Source organism: Balaenoptera borealis, assembly GCF_965194805.1.
Source record: "Balaenoptera borealis genome assembly, chromosome: 6".
In the NCBI taxonomy this organism is placed as follows: Eukaryota; Metazoa; Chordata; class Mammalia; order Artiodactyla; family Balaenopteridae; genus Balaenoptera; species Balaenoptera borealis.
In genome coordinates, this window is record NC_138863.1 from 88,239,669 (window position 1) to 88,259,616 (window position 19,948).

Sequence of the window (19,948 nt, forward strand, 5' to 3'; positions counted from 1 at the left end):
AAAAAGAAAATATCTCATCCTCATGTGTTGGAAGAGTTAATATTGTTAAAATATCCATACTAGCCAAAGTAAACTACAGATTCAATGAAACCCCTATCAAAATTCCAATGGCATTTTTTACAGGAAAAAACAACAACAAAACAAAACTAAAATTTGTTTGGAACTACAAAAGATCTTAAATACCTAAAGCAATATTAAGGAGACAAGCAAAGCTGGAGGCATCACACTGCCTGATTTCAAACTATTTTAAAAACCTATACTTATCAAAACAGTATGGTATTGGAATAAAAACAGACACATAGATAAATAGAACAGAATAGAAAGCCCAGAAATAATCTCATGCGTATATGGTCAATGAGGCATCAAGAAGACACAACAGAGAAAGGATAATCTCTTCAATAAACGGTGTTGGGAAAACTGGATACCTGCATGCAAAAGAATGAAGTTGGACCCTTATCTTGCACCATACACAAAAATCAACCCAAAATAGGTTAAAGACTTAAACATAAGACTTGAAACCATAAAACTCCTAGGAGAAAACATACTGGGAAAGCTCTTTGACGTTTGGTCTTGGAAATGATCTTTTGGATACGACACAAAAGAACAGGCAACAAAAGTAGACATAAACAAATGGTACTACATCAAGCTTCAAAGTTCTGTACCACAATGGAAACAATCAACAAAATGAAAGACAGTCTATGGAATGGGAGAAAATATTTGCCAACCAAATATCCGGTAAGGAGTTAATATTAAAAATAAACAAGGAATCCTCACAAGTCAATAGCAAAAAAAGAAATAACCTGATTAAAAAACAGGCAAAGAAACTGAATAAACTTTTTTCTAAATAAGACATATAAATGACTGGCAGATATATGAAAGATACTCAACATCATTAATCATCAGGGAAATACAAATCAAAACTACAATGAGCTATCATCTCACACCAGTTAGGATATCTATTATCGAAAACATAAAAGATTTTGGTGAGAATAGGGAAAAAAAGGGAACTCTTGTACACTGTTGGTGGGAATGTAAATTGATGCAGCCATTATGGAAAACAGTATGGAGTTTCCTCAAAAAATTAAAAATAGAACTGCCATATGGTGCAACAATCCCACTTCTGGGTATATATCAAAGGAAATGGAATCACCATCTTGGAGAGATATCTGCTTCCCATGTTCATTGCAACATAATTTCCAATAGCCAAGTTATGGAAACAGCATATGAGTCCACTGATGGATGAACGTATAAAGAAATTGTGGTATAAATATACAATGGAATATTATTCAGCCATAAAAAGAAGGAAACCCTGCCATTTACAACAACATGGATGAACCTGGAGGCATTATGCTAAAGAAAATAAGCCAGAGAGACAAAGACAAGTACTATATGGTATTACTTATATGTGGAACCTCCCCCAAGTTTTTTTGAACTCGTAGAAACAGAGGGTAGAAAAATGGTTATCAGGGTTTGGGGTATGAAGGAAATAGAGATGTTGGTCAAAGTGTACAAACTTTCAGTTAAATGATGAATAAGTTCTTAGGATCTAATGCACAGCATGATGACTGTAATTAACACTATGTAGTGTACTTGAAATTTGCTAAGAAATTACATCTAAAGTATTCTCAGCACACACAAATACACAAATGCACACACACAAAGGTAAGTATATGAGGTGAAAGAAGTGTTAATTAACTTGATTGTGGTCATCATTTCACAATGTGTGTATAAATCAAATCAGAACATTGTATACTTTAAATATATGACAGTATTATTTGTCAATTACATCTCAGTAAAGCTGGGAGAAAAATCAAGTTTCTCAGTTGCACTAGCCACATTTGGCTGCTCAATACCTACACACGACTAGTGGCTGCAGTAGATGACAGTGCAGATATAGACCATTTCCATCACTGCAAAAAGTTCTATTGAACAGTGCTACTATAGAAAATTGGATGAATACCAGTTGTGGTCCAGACACTGAATGATTTTCGTTTCGTCTATATTTGATTAAATCTCCAACCAAACTTAATTTCTTATTTTCTTGCCTCCTTCAAGAGGAGTATAACAAAATCCAATTGATGTTTCCTGTGAATTAAGCTTTGATTGTATGTTTAATATGTAGTTTTCTCATTTAAAGTTTTTAGGAAGTCTCTTCAATCTCTAAATAAGAGATTTCTATACATCAGTGATTACTTTGAAAGATGGGCCTCAAGCTGTTAGTTAGCAAAAGATGCTACTTCTGTTGACATTTTGCTCCTTATAAACACCTAAAGGTGGCTGCCGATTTCATCAATTTTTATACATTTAGCCCTTGAGCATTATCATAATTCTCCACAATTGCTTTAAGAAATGAGAAGAACATACATGGTAAAAATACTTAGTTTGCTTGACTTGACAAATCCAGTTTTAATTTACTGAAATCATATTTCCCCAGTCTTTCATTCAGTAACAGAAACAGATCAGGTCAGTATTTTTTCCCCACTACTAGTCTGTTTATCAGCAATATCCATCAGCCCCATCCTTACTCCTTAGCTTTGTGAATAAATCAAGTTTCTGTTGTCTGTTATTACATTGTACAAAAATGACAGGGTGGATTTTACCAAATTTGGAACAGCTGGAACTGAGGTGCAACAAGAGGCCCAGATGAATACTAATTTTGGAGAGACATGCTGTATGAATTTTGATGCTTTGAACAGAAAAACAAATAGTAATTTCAAGTTTGAAATTCAAATCAAAAGGCACAAGTGCAGATGGTTCAAATTACAGAAGTGGGATTGTCAGTCGGACTGCTTCTTACCTGGGCAGCTCTCTACTAGAGTACATACTCGAGTGACTAGCACTAGAGATTTAGTTATTTAATGATGTTCAGAGATTTCCTGAGCAACTCATGCTGTAGTTACCCAGACTTCTTCCTATGGTCATAAAATAGATAAAGAAGGAAATGGGATATTTAATTTGTAGCATTTGGATAAAGATATTTCTATACAGGCATACCTTGTTTTATCGCACTTTGATTTATTGCATTTTACAGATATTACATTTTTTTTTATAAATTGAAAGTTTGTGGCAACCCTGTGTCGAGCAACTCTATGGGCGCCATTTTCCCAACAGCATTTTCTAGCATCCTGTCTCATATTTGGTTATTCTTGTAATATTTCAAGCTTTGTCATTATTATTATATTTGTTATGGTGATCTGTGATCAGTGATCTTTGATATTTTTATTGCAGAAAGATTATCACTGGCTGAAGGCTCAGATAATAATTAGCTTTTTTTAGCAATGAAGTATTTTTAATTAAGGTATGTACATTTTTTAGACATAATACTGTTGCACATTTAATGGACTACAATACACTGTAAACATAACTTTTATATATACTAGAAAAGCAAAAAATTAATGTGACTTACTTTGTTGCAACATTCACTTTATTGCTGTGGTCTGTAACCAAACCCTCAATATCTCCGAAGTATGCCTATAGTACTCCTTAAGGATTTGGCAGTCAGGATAGATGTTGGCAGAAGATGGTTCACAAGACTGGGAAGGACCACATTAAATGACTGCCTACTCAGGGATGATGGTAAGAAAATATCTGTGGACTAATGTTTCTACTATTTCCCGCATCAGCTGCTATTTATTCCATTGGCAAGACCTGGGATGTCCAAATGAGCCTGACTTTCTTATCCTTCACACAGAGAATTAACTCTCAATTTGTGAGGCTTATCTTGTTTCTCCTCTTTAAATCATCTAACCAAATTTACACATACAGATGCAGACAAGTTATGTCCTGGAATTGAAGTAAATGGAGTATCCCATAGTGCTCCTCATGCTTGTCTGAAATGTGAGAAGAGTATTGTACCTAGAAAGAGGCTGTTTTCTATCATGATATTGCTATATCAGTCATATGAAAAAATGACTTAGAGGCAGCGTATTATAAATCTCATTGTAAGTATAACACATATAAAAAAGTAAATGCTGACACTTTAAAACTGAATAGTAAATGACTGGGTAATGGCATTTCCCTCTAGTTTCCTCTGATTTGTAAGCTCTCAAAAGTGAGTGATTCTGACAGATTAAGGACTCTTAAGCTTTATATAAGTTCATAATTTATTTATTCAAAAACATGTACTGTAGTAGAAATAGTCATTTCTATAGATACGATCTTCTTTTCCATAAGAGGAGATACGTTTAGGAAAATTAATTTTGCACCAGTGTAGTCAAAGGTAGATGTTTTAAAATGAAAAGTAACCCTTGAGAGCATCCTATACCTACCTATCATCTCAGAACAGAAAACCGAAATTCAAAGAAGTTGAGTAAATTTCACAGTATATCAATGAAATTAGAGATCAGTATTGCTAGGACTGGATCCTAAAACTTTATCTTTGCCAGATGCTTTCTATTAGACTTTGTTTCTTCTATATCTGAAACAGTCTTAAATTATTTCCTTTAAGAATCTTCCATTCCTAAGTTTTATGTAACAGTCCTTCTCAATGACTAATAGATATGTTAAGGCCACTTATGTTGACCTCAGGGATCCTAAGGGGCCTAATGGAAGTAGGGATCCATGAAAAACTTATTTCCCTCCTTATCCATCCCTCCACAGATACCCCAGGCAAAAAATCTGACTTTGGGTCCTTCCTCCCTCCTCCCCTCCCCTCCCCTCCCCTCCCCTCCCCTCCCCTCCTCTTCTCTTCTCTCCTCTCCTCTCCCCTCCCCTCCCCTCCTCTCCTTTCTTTTCATTTCTTTTTTATTTCCTCTCCTTCTTCCTTTCCCTCTCTTTTACCTCTTTCCCATCTATTAAATACCAGCTAGCATCGTGTTAGGTCCTAAAATATGAAGAAGTCAAAACATGTTCTCTGTTCGTATGGAATTAACAGTCTTCTGAAAGTTTTACTGGCAAAATGACTGTGGATCAAATAGTACTAATATTGTAGTATTTTATATTAATTTATTTAGTTACTTATTTTTATTATCTTTAATTTTTTTCAGCTTTACTGAAGTATAATTGACATAAAAAATTGTAAGATAGTTAAGGGGTACATCACGGTGATTTGATACATATAACCATTGTGAGAGGATTCCCCCCATCAGTTAAATAGCACATCCATCACCTCACATATTTATCTTTTTGTTTTTGATGAGAACATTTAAATTCTACTCTCTTAGCAAATTTCAATTATATAATATGGTATTATCAACTGTAGTCACCATGTTTTATATTAGATCCTCAGGTCATGTTCATCTATAGAAGAAAGCTTGTATCCTTTTACAAACCTCTCCCTATTTTCCCCAAAGCCCCCAGTCCCTGGCAACTACTTTTCTACCCTCGTTTCTATGAGTTTGACTTTTTTTCAGATTCCACATATAAGTGATACCATGCAGTATTTGTCTTTCTCTGTCTAGCTTATTTCACTTAGCACAGTGCCCCCAAAGTCCTAAGTCCATTCATGTCCTAAGAAATCACCTGATTTCCTTCTTTCTCATGGTTGAATAATATTCCACTGTGTGTGTGTGTGTGTGTGTGTGTGTGTGTGTGTGTGTGTATCACATCTTTATTCATTCATCCATTGGTGGACACTTAGGTTGCTTCCATATTTTAAAACTCTTTACTGAAATTACTGTCCTGTCATTTTCTAACTTTATTGAACAAATGATGTCTCCTTTATATATACCAATTCTACTATATGTAAATGAATATGAAGACTATGACCTCCTCACATTGCTATTAACTGATATATTTTAGAATCTATGAAGTTTGGTAGTTATTTTTACTGCTATAGTTTATTGTTCTTCACAAATAAATTAAAATATCATTTTTCATATCTGACCATATTAACTGGAAAATAATCAAGAGGTTATAGATTCTAGGGAGACATTATAACAGTGAAGAATTGGGAAAGAAATTTTTTTTTTCTTCTCTCAATTTTGGACTTTTCTTTGCAGAGACTTAAGGAATGGAAGCACAATATTCTACATATTTGTTGAGAGAAGGGATTTCCATTCATACAGCAAAGTAAACATATTTTGAAAGTCTTGACAGAGCTGTCTCTATGGATAGAAACATGGCCCATGTTTCTTCCGCTTCCCGGTTGGTCACTAAAATCTTCAGGAGCACAACTGTGCACCTGTCCCTGTTCTTCAGCGCTGTTCAATGGAATTAAATCAAGAATCAGTTTTCATTGTCAGAAATAGTGAAGCCAAAATGCAAAAACTTTAAATTTATATCCATGGTGCCATAAGGTTTGAGTTTAGTCAAATCCAGAAGAACACAACACATTTTATTGGAAGACAACTCAGTGTAGAGGTAAAACTGAATTCTGAGATCTGAATTCACATCCCAGATCTACCACATCGTTCCAGTATGACCTCAGATTAACTCATTTAACCTCTCTCAGTGTCAGGATACCATCTGAGAAATGAAAATAATATCTGTCTCATAGAATTAAGTTTGAGATTAAATAGGGGAATTCATATGTAAAATTCTGAGCACAGCACTTAGTAGGCATCTGACAATGCAGTTCCCATCACTGTCTTCCCCTCTCCTTTTTGGACTAAATTTCTACTTATGATACGGCCTTGTTAAGTCCTGATGAGTCCTTTCATAAATTCCTTGGAAGACATAGTTCACATTGTAATTAATCAAAAATAGAGCAGTAAAGAAGGAGACACATAGGGACAATGCAGAGGAAGAAAAAAAACAAACAAGAGGCAAAAAGATCTTGGGTGTAGAAAGATAACGCCTCTTTTTCTAGGGCTTCTTTAGTCTGGTGGAAAGGTGATGTTTCATATGTAAAATGAAGACGTCTGAATTATTTTAATGATCCAGATTCTCATTAGCAAAAAGAAGGTGATCTATAAATACTGAAAATATAGAGAAATAAAGAAACTATGTTTTGACATGTGCTGTATTAATGGTACACCACCACATTCTTCCCCTTTAATAAGGTTTTTTTTTTTCTTCTCTCATGATTTTAACACAAAACAAATTAGGTTGGGTAGAAGAAAGAATGCATCCTTGCTTTAATAATATTTGAACACTGTTGTTGAGTGCACATTGCAGACTCCTTTCTAGCTTGTTTTGGGCCTTTTCTCAGATGTCTAGGGAATTAAATGAGACAGCAATATAAATATTGGTGTTGTGATAATTATGAGCAGGTTTTATCAAAGCAGACATTTTATAATAAACAAGATACACATTTCTAATCCTAGGAAATTAAAAGCAGTTTCTATTGTTCCATGAAATTGGGTATTTAATTATCAGTTTTAATCTCAAAAGTGTATTTTAAATGAATTAAAATGCAGTTTGGTTCTTCAGCACAAACAGCCCTGCTAACCTCTTTAATCATTCACAATAATTACATGACTCATCTTTTATACTTGGAACTGGTCAGACAGATTTTCCTTACACTTGATTGCTTACCCCAAACATAACTTTCTCATTGTTGGTATAGTTGCTCTTTAACCAAAGCACTGAAATCCCATAACCTACAGTCTCATGCTTATTATTGGCATTGGAGTTCTCTCTTTGTTGACAACTGTTTTCATTTGGAAATTCTGAAAGGTACCTAAGCTAAGATTGTATGTTTATATTAAATTGGATCAACTACTTTGGCACTTTAGATTAAGGACATATATCATTTTGGACTCTTTGGATAGCATGGTCTTCCTCCTCATAAACTCATTAGTTGTTATGAAGTACCAAGTGTGTCATCATGCCAAATCTATAGAACTTTCAATATGGTGGAAGGTGGTGTAGAGTGGGAAAACAATGAAACCTGAAATCAGATAAAGTTTAGTTTTGATTTATAGATCAACAAGGAACAGCCACTTGTTGATACTTCTGGATATGACTTTGGATACTTCTCTGAGACATAGTTTCATTACCCATTAAATAGGGGCAAGTGGTGCCCAGTCACATGGTTTATATAATGATTTAATGATATAACAGACTCCTAAATAAAAATTATTTGATCTCCTATCACAAAATAAACAGTGCAATTTACCTGCACTACAAGAGGTACTAGTCTATTGGAAGACATAATTGACAAATGGATGTTATAAATAAAATTTAAACCTGAAACTACATTGTACTGTTCTCAGCTTATATGCCCCTTTCTCAGCCAGGCCTTCCTCAACAACTCTATCTAAAGTAACTCCTTTGGCACTCTCCTTACCAGCCTTTCTTTTCGTCTTATAACTTAACCATCATCAGAAAGTATGTCACATTTGCTTTATAATTGTTTCCCCACCAGAGCATAAACTCCTGAGAGCAAAGAGTGTGTAATTTTTCTAAAACAATGCTCATTGCCTACAGATGCCTGGCATATTGTAGGAGCACAATAGATGTTTGTTGGGTAAATCAATTCATGGATGAATACCTAACTGATTGAAAAAAAAAAAAACACTGTATTTGGTGCTGCAGCAGTTTAAATATGAATATTGAAGGTAAATATGTAAGTATTTAAACTGGAGCTAAAAGTAGCTTCTAATCCATTAGACAGCATAAGACAGGTGAAGCAAATAAAATAGAAAGAAATTAAGCTCACCACCATATTTCAGGTGCTAAGAATGATAGTGCTTACTAATAAGAGAGAGCACATGAATAGGAAGGTGCATTCAGCCAGTCTGAAACCATCAATTACAGTTTTATTATGGTGATGATGACTGATATCAGGGTGCAGGAGTATAGGGTTATATTTCTCCAGTCTCTAAGAGAATGCGTCAATGGTATATTTTTATTTTTGTTGTAATCTCAAAATCAACATAAATTTATTCCAAGTTATTGGTGTGGCCATATTATAACCAAGTGTTTCCACATGATTTTGGTGGTTGAAACTTTATTTGCATTTATGATAATATGAGCATCCAACTCTAGTAAATTAATGTTGTAAGTGAATGAGACAACTATAGCAGTGAGGTTAATGTGTCAGTAATGCTTATTAGCCAAATGAAGTTTCAGATAAGTTTCTATAGGGAAATTAGAGGGACAAGAGGTGAGGTAGACTTACAAACTCAAAGAAACATATGGCAGTTAATTGATATTCTCATCTCCAAGTGAGGTTTTGTATCAGCAACATATTATCAATTCACATACTATTTTAGTACCATTTTAAACGTTATATTTTGCACTTTAGTTTGTATTCATTTCCAAATTTGTTTTGGCTTATGACCATATAGCTATCAACATAAGCATTTTATATCTAGGTTTGTACATGTTTCAGCTACAATATGAAAAATAATTTAGTTCAACACTGGAAATCTCTAGTTTTGTTTTTCCATTAAAAGAGTTTAATATGTTTGAAACATTTGAGAAATAATGGTAGGCAATTCTATTTTGGCCCTCTTTACCATCTCCTACAACAATTTTTGAGTGTCTACATATTGATGGTGAAAACTGTTAGTGGCGGTAGAAAAGGGAATGGGGGAAAGAGCTAGTCAGAATGTGGAGAAGTCTTTGTTGCTTGCTGTGGAGTGGTTTCCAGCTCTGGAGACTGGAAATGGTCAGGCCATCTGCCAAAATATGGAAATACTGTGTTGGAGGAGTTAAACTAATTAGTTCTGTTTGTTGCATGTTGAGGGTGAGGCTCTAATAGATTTCCAGATAGAATCCCATAAAACTAGGATTCAAGAAAGAGGAATTAGGATTTTTTTTTTTTTTTAAAAGGCAACATAATACATTTAATTTTTCCTTGAATTATTTCTCCTCAAGGATAAATCTTTTTTTTTTTTTTTTTCACACACACACACTGTATTTTATTTTTACAAGAGATAAATCGACTGACACCAAGCATTGTACATGGATGACCACAACAAAAGCAACAATGATTGCAATTACCAAACATGAAACACACTCATACTATGTCATAGTATTGACATTCAGTCCAGTAATCCTCCACTGTAACAGCGAGGAATTAGGATTTAAGAAGAGAGGGTTTAAGGGGCATTTGTGAAAAGAAGGCAGTTCAGCTCATGGCAGTAGATGAACTTGTCAAAGAGCGCCAAAGGCAGAACTTTGATGAAAACTGCATTCAGGGGTGTGAATGAGAAAAAGTAAATTAAATTGCCAGACATTTTTATTCAGAATTTTTATCCACTTTAGGAATTTTTACATGTTATTTAAAAAGTTACAATATGCAATGTTATTTTTTAGAGCACAATATAAAATCTGTTTACCAGGGAGAAAAATTGTGCGGGATGGGAAGTGGCATTTGAAATGGGAAGGGATTAATGTAAGAAAAAGAGAAACAGAGGCTATATCAAGGACATATGTACCGTATAGACTGACCCTAGGTCAGCCTTTACTTACCTGAAGACTTTTTTTTTCTGTAGAATGTAAATAATATTTATCTTGTCAGGTTGCCATAAAGATCAAATGTGATGATACATATCAAAATACTCTGGAAAATCATCATTACTGTAGAAACATTTGCTAGAATTTTCTCTGGGCAACCTTTTTTTTTTTTTAATAGATGCAGAAAAAGCTTTTGACAAATTCAACTTCCTTTCATGATACAAATTACTGAGTCCAACATTTGACCCCCTAATGTCAGACGTGAGGTGTGTAGGAGTCTTGTTGGTGGAGAATACCTCAGAATACTTACATCTAGCTTTAACACTGGACCACAACATTGATACTTACAGTGGTCCACAGAACAGGACCTGCAGCATCAATGTAGACTACGAGCTAGTTACAAGTTCAGAATTTCTGACACCACCCTAGACCTGCCGAATCAGAATCTGCCTCTGAACAAGAAACCCAAGCGATTCATATTGACACTGATGTTGGAGAAATTCTGGCCTAGAATAGTGTTTCTCAGTCTTCCTACTATTGACATTTGGATAATTCTTTGTGGCGGGGACATGGTGTGCATTGTAGGATGTGTAGCGGCATCCCTGGCCTCAACCCATTAAATGGTAGCAGTACTTTCCCAATTGTGACAACCAAAAATTTCTCTGGACAAAAATAGCTAAGTATCCCTGCAGGCAGAATCACCCCTGGTGTAAACCATTGGTTTAGAGCATGAGAGCTGGAAATAACTTGGAGTTTCAATAAGAAGCCATCCCTTAGTCATAAATTTAGGAAGATCACTTTACCTTTCTGAGCCCCGTTTCTGCAAATGTAGAATGAGGTTCACAGTAGCACTGACTACATAGAATGGACTTTTGTAGAAATTAAATGAGACAATCCATATAAGAATCTAAGTTTGTCAGTGGTGCATAAAAAGATTTAAATATATCTTATAATTAACTAACATTTTTTTTCAAATGAAGGAATAAATGACAGGTCTTAATTTGAGTTAAAAGCACAAAATTGTGTTTGATTTGTCAAAAACATCACGAAGCCAAACGTTATAGTATACATGATTTTATAGCAAAGAAACACACCTCTCTCCCTTGCTGAAGAGGAGAATACTAATTTTCTAGAGATATTGGTAGGTATTTCCTCTCACAAGTCAATACTTTGGAGGTCCATGGGACTTAGTCAACAAAGGCTATCAGTCTCAGAATGGGAGCAAACATTAACTCAAGGTTGGGATTAGGTGTAAGGAGATGAGACCTCTGGAAGGCAGGAGAGTTCATGGAGAAGGAGCAATAAAGACTGGATTCACCTGACTTCTAATCTGGTCTCTTGGGAGCAGAGAATCAACAAGAATAATTTCCTTGGTGTACAGACCAGTGTCCCACCAGGAGAGCATGTGCTCAGAGGTGGGAGTAACAATGGAAACAGTGCAGCCTATCGAGCAGCCTAGGGAACTATAACTACCTCCTCTGCTACAGCCCCACAGGGTGTGCATCCCTGGAGCTGGACAAGACTTGCTTGTCGCTTTTGGAATCCTTATCATAGCTCAGGAATCAGTGTCTTCCTCCTCCCTGCTGGCATGTGTGGGAACAGAGCTTCAGACTTCATCATCAACCTTCCAGGGAAAAATTCAGATTTCACACTGAGAATTTCCTCTCAGAGACCCCATTCAGATAAGTCTGAGAGCTCAGTAGGTACCTGAGGAAAGGTTCAGAGGGAAATGAACCTGAGAACTTTTACCTAAGCTCACCTGAGAGCCAAGCAACCCTAGCCCCGAGACGAGAAATTGTCATGTTTGTTTACTAGGTAGACCAATTAAACTATAATTCATGTTTGCTAGGTATACTAATTAATCTATAATTAATATACATAATAAGATAAAAAGAGAAGTGTCCTTTGATCTCAGAAATACAAGGATCATTGTTACAACTAAGTGATAAAAGAGACAGTCCAATGCAATGAGAGTGAAGAACAAATGTGTTCCAGTACAGTTAGAACATATCTGAAGAGTTTTATAGCTAACAGGAGTGATTAACTAGAGTATTAGGTTTGGAAGTATGAGCAGTAAAGTGAGGGCATTTTTTTTTAGTGTTTAAGATGGAATGTATTTAACCATGTTTTTGTATTTATTGCAAAGACCCAGATCAAGGGAGGTGCATAATACGTTGCAATAGCAATTACTGAGAACACATTTCACAGTGGTCTGACATGTTGGATATTCACCTGGGAAAAAAAATCTACTTTATATTGCAAAAAGGGGTACACTAACAACCTTTGCAATTCTTTCATTAGCTAGAGGTGGGGAAGCAATGGAGACATTTGAAAAGTAGAAGAAAAAATTCAGACACGTCTTATCACCATTGATAACTATTCATTTATTACAGGAAGGAATTATGCTATGCTTTCTACGTATATTGACTAAATCTGCTAAGCATCTCAAGGCAATGAGCACCTCTGTTCTGGGCAAGCTTTTTTAACTGATACATTGCCATGCAAACATTTTCCTTAGTGTTTCATTATTTCTATTTCTATTTTTGCCATCTAATTATTTTTCAACATTTAATATTCATGAACGTTAAGAATATTCTATATCATCTTCTGCTTTTATGATATAGATCACACAATGTGAATTACACAGCATGGTGGAGCCATTAACTCCATTAACTAGAAAAGTGGCTCAGGTTTGAAATATAGATGATTTGTAAGTGGTAGGAGGAAGAACAGTAAAGGTAAATTGCTTCTCCTTGCCATCTTAAAAAAACTCTAACTCACACATTTTAGGAAGCTTAAAGAATTAAATAATTTAGTTACATTGAGTTTTTACAGCCAAGATGACTAATTCCATCAATACAGTAGAACTATATAAGAATTTGACATGTACTGAATATAAAACAGAAATACATTGAGTATAGCCTTACTGGAGAGATAGCTAACTTTTCAGACAGTGGTGCACAATTACCAGAACATGTATCTGATTTTTGAAAGCCCATCTAGATTTGTTTTTAAGTTTTAGCAGACATCAGTACACAGGATAAATTGAGGGACGGACTAAAATATGGGAATATAGCATTATTGTAGAGTCAGGGTACTGGTTTCGAAACATGTATGATATATGAATGGAACATTTTTTTGTTTGTTTTTAAGAAAACAAACATATAAATAAGAAACACAAACCTACTTGGCATTTAGTTATAAATTCTAACATTTTGAAGCATTATGTTCTTATGCTAAAATGAAAAGGATGGTTAAGTACTGCACATTGTAAGTGAGAGAAATGCAGATAAAAACAATCTCACACAAAACACCTGCCAACTTCCCTTTTCCACTATCGTGTTTTAGAAGTAATATCCATACTGAAAATACACTTTTAAAATCTTCCCGCTACTAGCCTCCCCACACACACACAATTTATGAACTAACTTGGCAAACAATTTGAGGAAGAAATTCTGTATTTCCCTTCCTAAGTTATTAATATTTATCATGTTTAAGAAAAAACCCAAAAGATAATTCCATTTCCTGTGATCTTTATCTTAAATATGAATGTATTGACTTTTTTTTGTGACGCTAGAATGCTGAGCCGATGACACAATGCCTTCAAACAGCTCCCAGAATATTTTCAGGAGGTAGAGATGTGAGAAGGAAGAGAGTGATACTGAGGTTACTAGTTCCCATCTCACCCCAGGAAGCAGTGCAACATGTTTCAGACAATTAGAGTGCACAAAAAAAAAAAAAAGGAAGAAAGCACAGCATGATAAATATTAGGAATATATAAAGGGAAAACAATTATCTGACAGAAAAAAAAACAATATATCTCAGGAAGTTTTTTTTTTTTTTTTTTTTTTTTTTGTCTTTTTAGAGTTAGCTCAAGGTTATGGAAGGGTTTGGAAAGCAAAAAAGGAAGGCTTGCTTCATAGCAAGGTGGATTAAATTATCTCTAGAGAGGGAGAAAAAGAAGGTGATCTTGAATGACTGACTCTTCTGCTAGAAATTATTCTGGTGGCTTTTTCTGATCTTCTCTCTGTCTATGCCTCCTCTTATTCTGCCTACCCCCTTGTCTACCTCAGATCACGGCCCTTTGTTTGTTTATTCTCTTCCTCTGTCTTACTGTTTTGATGATAATAATTGTCTTCATTTCTTATAGTTATGTCATCTTGAGGAAATTTCTTAATCTCTTAGAGCCCCAGATTCCTCATTCATAAAGGCTCATGACAAACTGTAGCATAGTCTCTTGGTAATAGTATACAAAACACATAGTTTGATGCCTGACATATTTACTGGTGCATGATTTATTATGTGTTGGGAAATTGGTGTGCACTTTATTATTACTAATATTCTACAGTGCACCAAGCCAACATCCAAATTAAAAATAATAGCAGTACTTCCAATCAGTAAGCTCTCTCAGAAAGAAAAGGAGACTTTTTAATTTATTCTTAAATTTGTGTCTATGGCTGTGTCTGCTTCTGTATTTGCATTTGACTCTATATCTATACTTGGATCTATTTTTATGTATCTGAATTGGTATCAACATGAATTCACTCATTAAAAACACGTATTTAATCACTTGTGTCAGGCAGCATACTAAACATTGAAGATGCAAATGAGAAGTGATTTGTAACTTAAGGTATTTACAGTATAGAAAGAAGAAATAGATAAATAAATAACTATATGCTATAAATTATGGAAATTTATAAGATGTAAGTCCATAAAAATTACAGTGTAGATACAAACAAACAAAAATGATCCGTTCTACATGAGAGTGAGAGTAAATGGCAGCTAAGCTAGAAAAGCTACCCAAAGGATCTGAGTCACTAAAACTTGACAGTCAAAATATAATGCACATTTTTTCCTGATCATCCTAAATATAAGATACAGTGAAAGGATAAAGGCACAGCCAAAATTAGAAGAAGGGTTTGAATTAGGTTACCTACTTAAGTCATTTCTAACTATATTTCACAATTAGATGTGAAGATGTTGCTTTGACCCCAAATTCAACCAGTATCCACTTTTTCTGTGGGACAGATATTGTGCTAGGGAGTAAAAAGATGGGAAAATCTGGATTTTTATTCAAGGATCTTAAGTATAATATGGAAGATATATGTACAGGTAATAATTTAGTTTTACATGTAATAATATAGATAGTACAAGATGGGAAATGGTTTATTTTCCTCTGGGACAGGGAATGGGGTTAAGGTACACATAAAGTAGGCTTTGAATCTACATCTTAATAGGTGAAGAGCATTCTCCTGTGCAAGGGTGCAGAGAGGACCAGTGTCATTAAGTCTGGAGAAGTGGGCAGTGGCTGTCAAGTTTGTGAAGACTTTGTATGTGTCGAGGAACTTGAATTTCACTTGGTAGAAAATAAGACTTATTTGCAAGGTTGTTTTGTTCTGTTTCATTTTTAAAGGCCAGAAATGATATGCATTTTCTAAAATGGGGAGGGAAGAGAATGGAGGAAAGAAAACTAGTTAGGAATCGACTGCAATATTCTGATTGTGTGATAGTGAAGGCTTGATATAATATCGTGTGCATGAAAGGGAAAAATAACTGGAAGTGGAAGCTGAGAAAGAAGCAATAATGAAAGTTGACTTTTCTATTTCTAATAAGAGATCAGGCAGCAACTATTGCAAGAAGAAGCAATTCAGGGCAGAAAAATAACTCTGGTTGAATGGCTCTTACATAACAGGCCCCGTGGTAAGTGATTTATGTGTACCTTTGAAGACAGCCACGCAAATAATCTGGAAATGTAGAGAATAATTTTCCTAACTCACAACTGAGGATATTGTAGTCCAGGCCACGTAACTAACAGGGATTCAAACCCCAGCCACTGGCTTCGTACTCTTCCTACTTTACACCACACTAATCAAATTTAAACATCATAAGCAAAGAAACAAATAAATCATCGTAAATCTGAACAAAATGCCAGGCTTAACAAGAACTAACGGGAGATCACTGAAATGGGGGGCAAGATCTGATTTTCAGCATGAACCTCAAGATGTACCCAACTCTGCATTTTGGGTACTATTGTGAAAGAAGTGAAATCCATTTAGTAATAACTTCTACTCTCTATTCTAATGTGCATCACCATGCCCTATTTGCCATGTTTTTGTGCTTTGGGTTTTTACCTTAAAAAAAAATTGTGAAAAATGTCAATTCTCCAGGGAATAGTAACAAAAATAAAGACTGGATAATTTGGTTCTTTGAGGAGAGGGCTGAAGTTTTTTTGAGTTCAGCTTTGAGAAGTAGTGGCAGAGGAGTGATCTGTTTATTGCTTTCAAACCCTTTGATGGTTGCTAGGTGAACTATGTTTAAAGTGGTTCTCCATATCTGAGGAAGCACAAATACAGAAGAATAAATGGGGTTCCTACTGCCTAGAATAGTTTAACAAACTCTTGCCTCAATGCTGGATGATATGATCCCTTTGAGATCCCTTACAGTTATACTTTGAAACTCGTAAACTATAAAGTTGCTAGAAAAAAATTATTTCATTTCTGAGCAGCAAGTTTTACATTTTGTATAAATGGAAGATTTTTGGACAGGCTATACTTTTGCCAATATCTAAGGAGCTTTGGTATCTATTTGTAAACACGCGAAAATATAATTCAAGAAGGTTGCATAAAATGAAAAACATTTATCACTAGAAGACACTTTTCATATATAGTATTTGCTTTTACATAGTTTAAACAAATTCTCTTTTGGATGAGAAAGGAAAGCACTTAAGGTAACTGTCTTTGCATTTACATAGCACCTTCAGTTAAGATACCTTGGTATTTCAGCTATTGCTGTTGGTGTCTTGTTTGGTTTAAAGTGTTTTAATATATATGATAAAGTATGATTGTTAGCAGTAATTTTTACTTTCAAGATAAATTTACTAACACAGGAAGATCTTTTATCTCATCAGTTGTTATCAGTGCAAATTCTTTGTTTTCATTTTAGTCATTAATTCAACAAATATTATACTTCTGTAGTGTTTATTCTATTCCAAGAACTGATATTATAAATAAATGTATTTTTAAAACCAGACATCAATTGTTTGGGTGCAGGGGGATGAGAGAATTGCCTACTTCTTGATATCTATGTGATATTTACCTTAAACCCCTCTATACTATGGCCAGGGTAGATCCTAAAACCTCTAACTATCTCTGCCAGTCCCAAGTCGAGGATGGAGGTGGTGGCATAGATCCACATAAGTTGTCTGAAATGAAGCCAGTCTCCTTTAAAAATTTTCAGCATTGAACATCACTCACACAGCTCATTCGTGAGTTTAGCAGATTTTTATTGGTCATTTTGGGGATCACATTGCCTTGTGCCCTTGGCTTTCTTCCTACTAGCCTCTGTTATAATCCCACTCCAGGATTATACTTCAGTGTGTCCAGCTCTCCTAATTCTGTTATGCCAGCAGTTCATCACTCTTCAATTTCATTTTCCATATTTGGACATGCTGTCCCATTAAGGTGCTTGACAAAAATGATTCACTGTCTTTAGAAGGCAAGTTTGTTTATAAACAGAAATCAAAGAAAATCTTATATACCTCTTTCTATCAAAATTCAAATTCTTAATGAATGGCTATGCTTGAGTGGCCACTGAAGGCTTTGTTCATTCACAAAAACATGCCAAGAAGATGTAGGATTTGGTCAATATTGCCTCTGCAATATTGCCTCTGCAATAAGGAAAACAAAAACTTAGGGTTACTTTTTAATTCTTAGGTTACTTTTTTATTCTTCTACAAAATTTTAATTTATTCTTAATCTGTCATATTATTACATTACTTATGTTTATGTAAATATATGCATATCCTTCTTGAGGAGGCTGTCTTCCACAGAAGTTACAAAGATTGGGCCCCAATTTTTAGCTCTTTTTTGTCTCTATCAGTGAAACAAAAAATATGTAGACATATTTGAATAAAGAAGATAATGAGTATAGATAATATATTTTAAAACTGAAAAATAAGTCCACGTTATTAACATTGTTTATATAATTCATTTTATTTACATACAATCCATTTCTAGTTTTTTTCTCATATTTTTCCACTTTTAGGCCTTTTTCCCTCAATTTTCCTACTTATAATATTGTGGCATCCATCGTTTTTAAAGCTAAAGGTAAAGATAATATTTCATTTAACATTCCAAAATGATGGACAACAGATTAGTTTATCTTTCCCACAAACTGAACTTCAGCAGATGTGTAAAGCAGGTGTAGACCATCAACACTTTATGATATGCCTGCTTTTAATTTTCATCTAATGCCTGGATTGCTTACGAGTTAGTCACGTGTGGTGTTAGAAAAATTTTGAAATGCCGCCTAATCAGTTGTTAATTAGGAATAAATCATCACATTTAAAAAAGATGGTAAAATACCCTTTTCTGATGAAATGGCAATTGCTTTTTTTCTCTTTCTTTTGTTATACAAAATCAAGCTCGGAGATTTGGATGATTAGAGATTACCAGCCACAATTATGACGATGTCTCATGTGTTTGTGAGACAGCAGGAACTTGTTGATGCATTTAAAAAATATAAATGCTTCTTCGATGTTTATATGATGAATATCAGTCATGATTGATATTTAGAAATTAGTTTATGGAGGGGTTTACATGAATGTAACGTAATTGCATTTCTTTTTGTGCCAATTGATTTTATTGCAATGTTTAATGGTTTGTTGCATACTTTGCCGGGTAATGAATTTCATTTCCCTGTATTATCCTATAAATAACCTGGAAGTTTTCTAATTAGAATAATCATAGTAGCTGTCTTAACTCTGGCAAACATTTACTGCTCGATGCCTTGAGAATTGGAATATATGCCTGTCTCAAGTCATACCAGATATGACGTATATGCATTTATTTATATGTGTATGTACATATTCAAAATGTTTTCTCAGAAAGGCATACTTTATGCCTGCTAGATAGTGTTCTCTTTTACTTGTGTTCACTATGAAACTTGTGTACTTACATGAGTAGAGATGCCATTTTATATTAGCTTCCTCATTAATTTTTATCAGTTCATTTGACAAGTGCATAACTGCACATTGATTTTTCAAATAAGGAAGAAACTTCAGCCCACTAACATGAAGCCCACTAACACTCAACTAATGGTGAATACATATAATTTGCATTGATATATAACTTTAAGATGTATATAAGCGTATATATATATTTCTTTTGGCTTTTGTAACCATACCGAGACTTTGCAACATGTATATAACACTTTAAATTTTTGACTAAGGGCAAAGAAAGAAGTACTTTTCTTTGTAGAGTACTTGAAAATATACAAAACATTCATCTGTTCAACTTGACAAAGCATTAACATAAACAGAACAGGCACAGCTGAAATTCAGTATTAACAATGAAGGTACATTTCATTGCATAATCCTTCATAACTATTATATCTTGATAAGTGGTGATGGCAGTCAGATTTTCAAGAAAATACTGTTTGCAAGGTATTTATAACCCAGGCATCCCAGGTATTGGGAGGTATGCTCCTCCCTCAACCTTACATTTCTTAATACCAAGATTTGAAGAAAGGAAACAGCTTGGTAGAATCTATGCATTTTAAGTCTTTGAGTTTATTTTTTCATATTATTTATTCTTTAGACAGGTACTAACAATCACCAGAGATATTAACATTGATATAATAAAAAAACATATTTTTGATGCAT

At 34.4% G+C, this 19,948-nt stretch overlaps 1 protein-coding gene across 1 annotated transcript in view; it reads left to right on the plus strand.

Moving 5' to 3' along the window:
* The window catches only part of LRP1B (LDL receptor related protein 1B), a 1,905,856-nt gene that overhangs the window by 291,978 nt on the left and 1,593,930 nt on the right, over positions 1 to 19,948 (plus strand). The gene's annotated exons all lie outside the window — the stretch shown is intronic.